General features: G+C 34.3%; 1 protein-coding gene across 1 annotated transcript in view; it reads left to right on the top strand.

Moving 5' to 3' along the window:
* LOC106160779 (fibroblast growth factor receptor-like 1) overlaps positions 1-10366 on the top strand; it is a 37343-nt gene that overhangs the window by 5595 nt on the left and 21382 nt on the right. Inside the window, exon 2 of the mRNA XM_013537505.2 lies at positions 2900-2991. The gene's annotated coding sequence lies outside the window, so the exon portion shown is untranslated. The remainder of the gene's footprint in view (positions 1-2899; positions 2992-10366) is intronic.

The raw sequence follows: 10366 nt of genomic DNA, 5'->3' as shown, positions 1-10366 counted from the left end.
GTGCACTGACTAGTGTGACACAGTGAAGTGTGTTGTGTTGTAAGTTATATGATGGCTGCACCTGTACTATTATAGCTGTAGGGCTGTCATCCATCACTTAGGCCACTAACTAACATTAGGCCAGCATACCTGCCAGGCACATACACATACCCTGCTAACAGTAATAGTTCAAAATAGCAGTTTTGAAGAGAAACAGTAATTAGAAGTTGGTTTATCCTTTAAGCAAGGCCAATATGTTAGTAAAAAATACAATTTTGTGAAGTGAAAAATATGAGAGATGAATTCCAATACTGCATGTACTGGTAGTAACTAGGGAAGACAAAGATGATACAAATCTTACTGCCTGTCAAAATGTGTCTATATTTTCACTGTCTTTAAGAGCATATGAAGACAAGTGGTTAAGAATTGAGTGCCTAAAATAGGTCTGGCAAATAAACATGATTTTTAGTTGAGTTAGGAAAATCCAGGTGTCAGGTGAACATGTACAAATAACATGGGGGATATTGATGACAATATCTAGGATATGGTTCCCCTTTAAATTCTTGTTCTGTAATATTCATACTCACTTTGCTTTTATAACATAAAATTAAAGGTTACATGTCAATACGTCCCCGCACCGATAGTCCCCCGCACTGATACTCCCCCATACCGGTACATCCCCGCACCAATACTTCTCCCCACCGATATTCCCCTACAATTTACAGATATACTGAGTGGGAGTATCGGTGTGGGGAAGTATCGGTGTGGGGGAGTATCGGTGCGGGGATGTACCGGTGCGGGGATCTATTGGTGTGGGGTTGTATCGATGCGCATAATACAAAAAATTACTAAGGGGAATTATCGGTGCGGGGGAGTATCGGTGCAGGGGAATAACGGTGCGGGGGAGTATCGACATGACCCCAAATTAAATATCTTGGAAAGAAACTCAACTTTATTCTTTATTCAAATGATTTTGAAATTGAATTCAGTTGGAAGGACCGTTCTGTCACATCTGACTGTGACCTTTCAGTGCATCCTTTATTATAGTTAATTTACATAAAGGGTGCACTTAATGGCAATTATCTTTAATAGTTACTAATGGAAGACATGTTCAGAAGTAGATGGCTTTTTGTCATGATTTGGACTGTACCTCTGTAGCTTTTTTTAAAAATGGCGCTGTTGTACTTTCAGTGCAACTGCCAGTGATTATTTAAAAAACAATTTTGTTTGAAATTAATCTCCCTTTGCTTTACATTTCTAAGACTGAATTCCGATTCAAAAATTGTACTAGCTGGGTTGGTCCAACTCTGTTGGGGGATCCTCACTAAAGTGCAATCAGTGGAGTCAGCTTAATTGTCTGACATGCCTCCTCCAGCAGCTAGGGATAATTGTCTATCGTGTGCTGATTAAGCTGATTCCACCGATGGCACTTTTGTGAGAAGCATCCACAGAGTTTGACCCACCCAGCTAGTACCATGTGTCTTAATGTAAGTTTTTAAAACTAAAACTAATTCATAGAAAAAAAATACGTATATACACAGGTATCAAAGCACAACATAACAGTTAAATTTTCCACTGCCATCAGCAGTGAAGTATGTGCTTTTCTGCATTATTTACTGAGATAGCTTTAATGCTACTTTTTATAGGTAAGCTCAAAAAAGTGTATGTGTGTGTGTGTGTGTTTTAAAAAGGCATTGGATAGAAAATAAGTTTAATTTGGTATGATTCATGTTCATATTCATTTTACATACATAAAATGACTTATGTGAATTAGAATTGCTCACATCGATTACAAGTCATAGAATATTGCAAAAAGGACAAAATAATTAATAACTGACAACAGGGGGAATTGCTTGGCTAATATTGGGCATGTCTGTCCAGCACATCAACAGAATCAGTACACCTATTTGCTGTGTCATAGGTTGGACAGTCTCCACTTAGTTTATTTTTGCATCTTCATTCTTGTCTTAATATATAGGGTATTGCCTATACCCACAATGATCAATCATTTGTGACTGACAACAGATCAAACAGTACAATGTCCAATACATATTGGAAGTGATCACAGCTTGTAAATTAGGTGAGTTGTGAAAACAAATGTAGGCATTTTCCTTACACTAGTATGCATATATTCTATTTGCATTTATTTTTGTAATATACATCCCATTTACAAACCATGTGTTTTGAGTGATGTGAAGTACATAAACTTTTCATCAGATCAATTTTGTTGAATGCTGTGCTGCTTTACTCTTTCTTATGAGACACAAAGGGTAGCTTAAAATGATAAATATTTCAATAATGGCATCCATCTGTATTCATTATTTATTGTCACTGAGAAGGGTTTTCAATATGCATCTGCTCTTATCGTTACAAAGGTTAAAAAAACTATTTGCTGCATACAAATATTACTTTTCTGTGAGAAACTTTTAAAGAAACCTGCATTCTGATTTTCAACCCTAAACAAGAACAAAGTAGATGTTTTGTGAATGTTTTTGTCCCACCTGCTGTGGAATTGGAAACCAAAATGATGATGGTAGTGTAATGACTGGAAACTATGTCGTCAAATGTGATTTCACTGCCACAGTCAATGGTGAAAAACAAATAATTACAATCCATGACATTGGTATGGGATCTGGTGACACAGGTGATGGATGCTCTTTGTGACCTTGTTTTGTGGAAAAAGCCGAACAAGGTATTACAGCATAGGTATCTGGTGATCCTGCCAGCACCAGGTAACTATACACTGTAATTCAGGGATGGCAAGCATACTTCACTAAGTGTGGGGACCACTAGAGCATTGTCCTCTGTGCAGTGTGACATGAGGCCTGGATTGGGATGAAGTCTTACTGCAACAAGATTGACACAATTTTATTTCCATATTTTTCAAAGCTTGATGTAATTTATAGTCATTTTTTTGTAGGATAACAAATGGAATGTACCAGCAGAGCCCAAAACATTGCTTCAACCTAAGAAAGGATTGCTTGCTTTCAACGATTTATTTGGAAGAATAAGGTAACTGCTATGTATTAAGTTTTTACTAGCCACATACATAAAGAAAATGTACTAGTTACCATTTTTTCTACTAAAAACTTTATCTGTATTATGTTATCAGCTTATTATTTTTTACTGTACGTAACATGGATGGGACTAGTAACTTTAAAATCTTCATTTGGCAATAAGGAATAAGGAAAATGAGCAATAAGGAAAATAGAGTAATAAGGAAAATGACAGGTATGGACACTTTGCTTGATACTTGTCAGATGTTAAAATAGTTTTTCAGCAAAAAGATGAGATGTAGTGAAGCACTATATCTATTTTGACTACATACTGATTGATAATAAAGAAACCTGCATTGTTTTTGTTTGAGAAGAAAATTATAGTATATGCTACAATGTACATAAAGCTCAAATAGACTAGCAGTGATTTTAAGTCCTATTATTCCATTTGTTTTTACATTCATTTACATTTACTCTTGGATCTATCTTTAATTTGTGTGATTTTCACAGAAAAGTTGACAATTCATAATTGCCACTTTATTTCAATAACTTAGACCTGCATGCTGTGTGATGAATAACCTATTTTTATGTTTTTCAATGATTGACCAATTTTTTGAAACAAACATTTCAGTCTTTTACATGCAATTTCATTCATTATCAGACAAATTTCCATTTCCTGCAACCTGTATCATATTCTTGTAGAGCCTACACAGTGGGGAGTTACTTAAAAAAAAAAACATAAGAAGCCATTATCATAAAAAGTTTTTATTCCTAGTTAGTATGTATCTATTACTTTCTTTCCAAAGAGAGTAAATATGTAGTATCATTTGTATCAGTTTTAGTTACCTTTGATATCCCCTCCAATTTTGTAGTAAACTGCTATTTATTAATTTTTTTTTCATTCTACTACATACAACTGTAAACTTTTAACACATTTAAACAATTTTAACACTTTTTATTAGCTTGAAGCTTCTTTTCAGGTCAAAACCAATAGTAATTTAGCCATTTTAAGTCATGCCATATTTAGTTATCATGCAAGAACTTATTAAATTATGAAATTTATTTGATGCAATAGATTAAGTTTACTGAATAAAATACAGTGCCAGTATTTTTCTTTGTGTCATATTAGCAGCTCAGCACTTTTGTTGGCAGACATTAACCTGGCTTTATAATCCATTCACAGCCCCCATCATTGTTTTATTATGTGTATTTTTTTTCAAGAATACAATTTACTCAAAGTACATAAACACATTAATCCTTACCCCTGTAATTAACATCTTTCGACTTAATTGATTTCTATTAGCAGCTTATTAAAGTGGCATAATGTAAGTAACTAGGACATTAAGTTTAGGGGAAACAATCAATAAGGGTTAATAATTCCATTTGTCAGGTGGTTGGCAGGTTATGCAGGATTAATGCTGAATTAAGTCTCTCTTTCTCTAAGGCACATACTCTTTGCATATTTAAATATCTAGCTTACAGATTGATATTTTTTCTTCTTTTTTCAATTAAAAAACTTCCAAAAATAGCTGGGGATCATTTATAATTGAGGACGTGATACAATGACTGTGAGTAATCAGTTGGGCTTGCTCTGTCTCTGTTTGTTAGGAAATGATGAAGAATAGAAAATAATGGAGTTGTTGGAGTCGTATTTTCTTTATTTCATTTGAAACCAGTCCATTCATCTGCTGGCTGACAAATGCATTGTGTGGTACCTGCCTTCACCATGTTGTGACATTTGAGCATATATATGGGTGCAGGATATAATACTGTGGTTTATGAGAATATGTGACATTTGCACCCTGATGATTGAGCTTACCTCAGAACCTGAATTAACTGTTGTATTGAATTATGCATATGATAGACAGGCTTTCAGGAGTCAGTTTGACTGCTGAGTTGCACCCTCATGGTCTTACCTCAAAAGCAAAGATGTTAATTTTTTTCTTCAGCTTTATACTTATTGAGATGTTTTCATGATTCAGAAAGTTTTCAGATGTATTTTAATTGGCAACATTAGATTAGAAATAAGAATTTGAGCTATCTTTAAATGTTGTAGAAATTTAATTTACATAGTATTGTCAGTATTATAGTTCACAAATTGGGTAGATCTGTTGTCTGCAGTGTTATTAAAGTGGATTGATGAATGAAGATGAAGGAAGTTGATAGACAAATATTTGTAGAAAATGGTTAAAATTGGAAACACAGCTTAACCCCACAGATACAACCATAAACATCTAGTTTTGCCAAGATATTAAGGCATATGTTAATTGAAGTGTTTGGTAACAATGACAGACCTGTCAAAGTGTTTTTTGTGGTGATATATGTGTATCAATGTATCACAGGAGGAAGGATCATCAGGGTAAGTTGTGATGGTGGTGTCAGGTTGTAGCACTCCCGCCCTAATCATGTTAGGTTCAAGTTGGCCACATGAGCACATGACGGCTCCACGACTCACGGCACATACTAGCAAGTTCGTGAAAGAATTTAGATTTTAGTATGTGTCAGGCTCCAAATTTTGAAATTGGTTGATATTGTGCATTGTGTCAGTTTATGATTTTAGTGAATAATTGGTGATATTTTTCACATATTGGCTAGTCATTAACAATGAGTTTTTTTTTTTCAGATGTATGGGACATTTATATTTAGAAATAATGAAAAATAGCCAATTTTATGCAACAATTTTGGTTTCACTATATTTTGTTAATATGAAACAGTTGTCACCATGGCAATAGAATCTGACAGATCTCTTTCAGGAAATTACAACAGAATTATTAGCTTTTATGTCTCCCAAATTGCTTTTCATTGCTTTTCCATTGTCTGCTGTAGTAAGATGTGACATAAATTGACTGGCAGGGTCTGCCATATTATGACATCTTTATGAGCTTCTAAATTCAACTTTCATAACAGATATTTCAAATATGTTCCAGTTCTGGTTTAACTTATAAAAATAAAGTCATAAATAAATGTGCATCATACGAAGGACCATAGGTGGTCATAGAAATGTGAGGTTAAATCTCCATAGTGCGGCTTCATAAATTTTGTGGTTGTGAGCGGAAGATGTCTTAAATCCTGATTATCTTGTCAGCCCCAGCTGCAAGGGCCAGCGGAACATTCTTGGCTTACAGTTCCAAGGAGACTGGGAAACGAGAATGAAGTACTTCATATATATAAAAGATGTTTTGTTTCATTGATTGAGCCACAGTATGGTGATATCTTATGCAGAATTTCAGTACATACAAGTAACCACTAAGAAGTGATAGGAATTAGGATAGAAACTTCAATCAGCACTTCTAAATGTGACACAAAGAGGAATTTTGGTATCATTCCCAAAAACTTGGCTTCCGATCATCAACTGTAATCACAACCTCAGTAAAGTTCTCATCTGCAGTCGTGGCATTTTATTTTGGTTACTATTTGTGATAAAAAAGAAGAACAAGTCTTGAGGATCAACCAACGTAACTGATAAGTGGTTAATCTAACAAGTAGTGAAGGTAGGATTTGAATGAAATATAAATGCACAATTTAAAAAATTATTTTCAGTAGAATGTATTTAAGAAATATTCTATATGAATATGCAGATTGAATTGGGGTTTACCTTAGTGGACTACGCTTGATGTTTTTGTTTTTTTTTTAACTTGTAGTCGTTCAGGGCTAGAACCCTGTATTGGGTCACTTTTCAATATTTCAGTATTTCATTTAGAATCCAAATATTGTTTTAATTCACACATTAATTGGCAGTTCTTGATTTTTCTAATTCAAGAACATGCTCAGAGGTTTGAAATGGTGAAAGATGGCAATGGATTTGGCTCTTACTTAAGGAAATTCAAAAGTTGATCATGTAAATGTATTTTTAATTTTGCTTGGAATGAATGAAAAGGTGGATTGACAAATACATGACCATCAAGAGAAAAGATTTTTTTTTAATATTGTCATACTTTTGAATGGAAGAGTTTGTCCCTAGAATTACCCCACCCTTTTGTCTTGATTGATATTATTTTTGAATATTCACATACATTATCAGTTAAAACTTTGTTCATATAAAATTAGACAATTTTTAATAGGCAATATTGAATGGATATATTTCTAATAGATTCTTGTAAATTTGGCGTAGAATATGATAAAATGTCTGAAGTAAATTAAAAGTACTGTGCTGCTACTGGATGAGTATAAAGGACTAAAGTTTGACAGTTAACACTGTTGTAAGTTCATGTACAAAACATATCACTAGCTTTGAAGTTGAACTATTTTTCATTAAAGAAGTCTTAAATACTTTTTTACTGGGGATTGGTCTTAAGGACACACATGTACTTTTTTTGTTAAATTAAAACATGAAACACTTGATTCATCTCAGTTTGTTGGGTTAGATATCCTAGGCTAGGTTACTTCCTTTTAATCAATCTTGGTATGATGGAATACAGAAGTCTTAACTACTGAAACATACAGAAGTAGACAGGTTAGGGAGGAAGGCAGATAGTATCAGCAAGTGCCGTCCTGGAGAGAACTTTGTCATGGTTAGCCTCCTACTAGTCCTACTCTTTTTTTTTTTTTTGGCTAAATCTGGGTAATTTGATTAGGGGATTCCTCTGGAAATGAATATGGATGGGAGTTATTGATTAGATATTATATCCTTATCACAGTCTTTTGTGAAAAAAAGCAATGCATTTAGATAAAGAATAGGGATATATATACTAATGTTTTCATGTAGTGAACATTATGGTAAAGTTATGTCATAAATGTTTACTTTTCGATTGTCCAGTTCTAATACTCACATATTGATTTTTACAGGATAGACATTGTTAAGTTGAACAAGTTATCAAACTGGTTTTTCTCTGTCTCTCTCTTTTTTTACTATAAGTGATAAGGCTAATGAATATGAGATGTATAAAAAATCAATTGATCCTGATGCTTGCTTTGCTTGTGAAAAGCCATTTAGATTCATTCAATTTTTTCAATTTTATGGTAATAACTCTATTTTAAGTTTGTGGCATCTGCCGTGGTCACCCATTTGGACACACCCCAATCATTAGGATGATAACTTAGTGGTCAAGGGACCATTCAGTGTCACATAGTTTAAGTTAAGGAACTGTGTCGTGCAGGTGGCACACCCATAACCAACATTGTCATGCACAGTACGTTTGCAAAAAGTTATAGCGGTGAGTGCTTGTGTTTACAGTTGTACGCATTTTATCAATATTACTGTGGAGGAGGTAAAAATTATGGAAAAAATGGAAGTACATGCAATTGGTGATGCTCTTAATTTTAAGTAAGCTTGAAATTATTGAAATGCAAACCACAGTCAAATGTTAATCGCAGGAATCTAAATGCTGGGTTAAATGCTATTAACTTGCCTACAAACTACGTGCTGCACCAAAGCTTTTTTCTTGGCTTTTGAATTCCCTGAAAGGTTGATTGATTTATCTGTAAAGGAGCCTCCTTACAGGAAATGGATCATGGATCCTGTGAGTTAGTTGTCTAGGAATGGGTTAAGAACTTTCATGGTGGTTGTTTTCAAAAATGACACAAAGGTGTAGGAAGAACATTGAAGATGCTTTAAATACCATCCAAAGGAAAACCCTTATGTGAAAGTTCCGTGAGGTGATGCAATATTGGCAGTGAATTATTGTTGTTTACTTCAACCATGAAATTCATCATTAGCCTTTCTGGGAGAGAACAATAAGTCCCATGCTTTAATCCCAAAAAAGTTGTGTAGTTACAGATTTAAAGTTGTTTATTTATTCTTTTCTTCCTCCCTTCCTTCCTTCCTTTCTTTTTAAATTTCTTTCTTTTAACTACATTAAATTTCATTTCACTTTTTATTCTGATACTAACCAGGCAAAGCTTGAGTACTAGCTTTTAAGGTCTAGCTTAACACTAGAGCTCCACAAGTTATTTCTACACGGAGATCTGCATTGACACACAAGAAGAGCATGGCTAATTCAATCAGATGCCAGCCAGGTTGAGACCCACTTAATTATTGCAGCAGCGTTCAGTTCTGTTGACTGTTCAGTGACGCAGAAAAATCATTATAGAAAAAAATTAGTTAGAAAAACACCAGGTTATCTCTTGGTCAAGCAAATGTAATTAGGCATACTAGTCTACCTATTTGATTACCTGTTTAGGTTGATCCTGAATAGATAACTGAGAGAATATTGACTTTCTGTTGGGAAAATGGCATTTCCTGTATTTTTTTCATGTTTATGAGATTGACATTTACAAAAGGTAGTTGCTTCCTGCAACGTCACTGTTGCAATCCAGTTATGTGTTAAAACCAGAACTTTTTTAGTTCTGCAAATTGAATGCAATTGATTGTGATGATACTAATGACAATGCAGCAATTCAGTTTTAGTTTCTGTTATAAAGATGTTCACAGTTTATAAAGACATTCACACTTTAAAACATGTATCTAAATGTTTGAAAAGTTTTCAAAATCTACTTTAGTTGTATATAAATGTGATAATCAGTGCAGTGTGTGTGGTGCTGAAGAATAAACCAAATTAGCTGAGAGCTCTGTTTTAACTGATTGAAAATTATTTTTTAAAAGTTACATAAAAAATCTGCTGCAACTTTTTATCCTCATGACTTGCAAATGCATTTCTGTTAACCATTTAAAAGATATTTACGGTTCAGTGTGACTCCAACCTGCAACAACTTCAATTGCTCAATTTTACATTTGGCTGCTTTGGGTTATATTCTAACCTGAATAAATTGGTTCAAGTTTAGAAAACCTGTTTCAAGGCAACTGGAACATTTTTAGGGGGAAATTTCCCAATGAGAAAAGGAAAAATAAACATCTATACACCAGACGTAGTCACAATATTATTTGTTTTGAATTTCCCACTACAGCAGGGAGCAGGAGGTTCATGTGCTTCTGGGGCAAGAGACAGTTGTAGTTGATTACTGCCTTTAAGCGTGGGCCATCAGTTCAGCATTCCGTGGTGCTGTACTTGTCAGTAGGTGAGTTTTAGCTGTGCTTGACTGCTGCATTGTTGTAGCCTCACAGGAGAGATCCATATCTTAGTAGAGTTGCAGGTAGGCATGGCATGTCTTGTACAACATCTTATCTTAGCATCATTAGTAGAGTGACATAGTCAGGAGATGAGCAAAAAAAAAATCGTGCACAGAATTTAAACTTTAAAAGTGTTGAAATTGTTCCATCAGACACGGAGCAGATTGTTCAGAAATTGGAGAAGATAGACGCCTCCTTTCACAACAGAAAGAGTCGGATTGGCACGCTGACATCCATCAGAACTGTCATTTGATCTGATTAATTGAAAAGTTTGATGAGAATAGTGTCATTATGCAAATATTAAATGTACTGCCAGACTTAATTTCTGGGTCCATAGCATAAAATAGATATAGATGTCAACTGGCAGAGAAGGCAAGGAAGTTTT

The sequence above is a fragment of the Lingula anatina genome, chromosome 1, assembly GCF_051362555.1.
Source record: "Lingula anatina isolate TDL-2025a chromosome 1, LinAna3.0, whole genome shotgun sequence".
NCBI lineage: Eukaryota > Metazoa > Brachiopoda > Lingulata > Lingulida > Lingulidae > Lingula > Lingula anatina.
Note: the sequence above shows the minus strand (reverse complement) of the source record. Positions and strands in the feature narration are given on the sequence as shown.